The sequence below is a fragment of the Mandrillus leucophaeus genome, unplaced genomic scaffold (assembly GCF_000951045.1).
Source record: "Mandrillus leucophaeus isolate KB7577 unplaced genomic scaffold, Mleu.le_1.0 Scaffold146, whole genome shotgun sequence".
Lineage (NCBI taxonomy): Eukaryota > Metazoa > Chordata > Mammalia > Primates > Cercopithecidae > Mandrillus > Mandrillus leucophaeus.
Window position 1 is genome coordinate 25,773 of NW_012101432.1, and position 2,591 is coordinate 28,363.

Consider the following 2,591-nt stretch of genomic DNA (forward strand, 5'->3'; position numbering starts at 1 on the left):
AAGAAATGGTAAGTATGTGAGATGACAGATATGTTAATTAGCCTGATTTGATGATTCCACAATGTGTGCATGTATCAAAACATTACATTGTACCCCATAAATACATACAATTATTATCAATTAAAAATAAAATCAAATAAATTGCCAAGTTTTATACTCAAATTCTTTCAAACATTGGGACTCCATCTGCTAAAAACTGAAACTAGTAATTTATTTTAATTCTACTTAAAGGACTTTAGTCACTAGTATTTAGGCTTACAACTGAACCCAGGCAGAAGACATATATATTCCATTAGCATTCTTTCAGCATTGCTATGACCAAGGAGTACTACCCAAGGGTTATTTCTGAGGTAGTACTACCTACTAGACCTACTGAACTTTTGTAATGTTCAGGGGCAACTTTTAAAACATGACATAGAAATGCTGTGATGGTAGGTACCTTAATATTGACCTATTGTTAATACACTGTGGAATATCTGTGCCAAGGTTAGCACTATGGCAAACATGGAGGTCTTAACCTTACTGCCCGGAAGCAGTCCTTCAAAAATCTTCCAAGGTATCTTCTTTAATCAAGTATGTACACAATGTTTTCTGTAGACATCAAACCAGTCAGGGCAACAAAAGAGCAGACACTTTTAATCATTAAAAATGGACTTTATATCCTAGAAAAACAATTGATCATCTTGGGAGGATGCTAGTAAATTAACTCATTGTGAAAACTGACAAAGAGAATCAAACATATATGCTGTCTGCCTTCCCTTTAAGGAACTGTAATCAAATGCTGAGACAGTTCTCAATATAAATTACACAGTTTTGCAAAATCCTAATAAAATAACGCATATAGGCAAAAATCACAGATGGCCACTACACTAATAAATTACTCTAGCCCTCCACACCCAAAACAGAACCCAAATCAATCAAGCCCCTGTTTGGTCAGTTTTCAGATACTAGAAGAGAGGAACAATTAAATAAAATCAAGGGAATTCAATGAGTAAAACATTCAAACTGTAGAAAACTCTAAAGTCAAAATCTGGTTTCCTCAACATATAAATAACAAAGAATAAAACTATGGTGAAGGGGAGCCTACAGATGAAAATGTTTAGCAGATATTTTCAACAAAATACATGTGTAGTTTGTTTTAAATATTGAGCCAAACAGTGGGAAAACACGAATATTAAGATACTAGCAGGAAAGTTGGAACACTGATCACATATTTGATAATTTTAAAAATTGTGTTGTGATTGTTTTTAAGAGGAGTTATACATATTTAAATATTTATAGATAAGGTCATAAATTGTCTGGGATTTGCTTTAAAATAACTAGGAGATAGGGCAAATTCACAGTTATACATAAACTGTGACTAAACATGAGCTGGTAATAGTCGAAACTGGGTGATAGATACAAAAGAGTTCACTATAAGGTCTTCTCTACTTGGTGCATGCTTGAAAAATTCCACAATAAAAGTTTTAAAAACAAAGAACTAGAAAGTTCTACATAACAATCTACAGAGTAAGAACAACAACAACAACAAAAACTGCTTGTCCCTCAGAGGTCAAAACAAACAAAAATCTTAATAGAGAGTTAGATAAGCATTCTTCCTGTATATACATACACGCACACACGCTTACTCAACAAATGAGAAAAACCGAGACCCAAAGAGGTAAGTCTTGTTCAAGGTTACAAAACAAAGCAGCAGCAGAGCCAAAACTAAACTACAATTTCAAGCCCACAAAGAGGTCTAAGAAGCTTTTGAAACTAAGTGGTAGAAAATATTTTCATAAGAAGATCTGAGACCTCAAGTGGTCTGAAAGCTCATTAAAAGTGTAAAAAAAAGCCTTAAAAGTTTGTCAGGTGAGGAAAAAAGTCAGCTGGTTTGAGAGGCTAAATGCTAGAGTGAGAATAATAAGGCAAAAAGTATAGAGAACAACTGGGTACAGTATTTGGTAGTCATCCTCACTAGAAAGAAAATTTAAATCTATGAGGTATATTTGGTAGCTCCCTGATTCAAGGTGTCTGCAGAAGAGAATGTTGTCTACCTTACAAAAAGCTTACTCATGAACCGGTAAAATATAAAATCATATTTTTAAATAAATACTCCTCAAAAACAAGTGAAAAAATTTCAAGTCTTATTAAGCACACAATATTATTTAAATCTTAAACCTAAAAATGAGATTTATATTCCTGTCCAAGAAGAGATAGGCTTCAAAATCTGACAGTGAAGGGCCTTCATTATTAAGGATTAACATTTCAAAAGAGAAGGGATGCACATTTATATTAAAAGTCATTAAGAAGAATAAAATTCAGTGTATGCCAATACTATCTGTTTAATAAGCTTTAATATTAAATTTAATAGTAAATATTAAATTTAATAGTAAATCTACCTAAAAAGAATATAACCTATTAATGAGACATGTAACCTCATTCACCAATGTCATTTTGAAAACAGTAAAACCTAGTAAATTTGATATATTTTTAAATAAATCATTTTCAAACTACTGGGTATTCATACTAAAACAATTTTAATTTTTGGTTAACGTGTTAGTGACTATTTTCAAAAGTGTCTGGTGAATTGGATTCCTTTTTTATTGGAA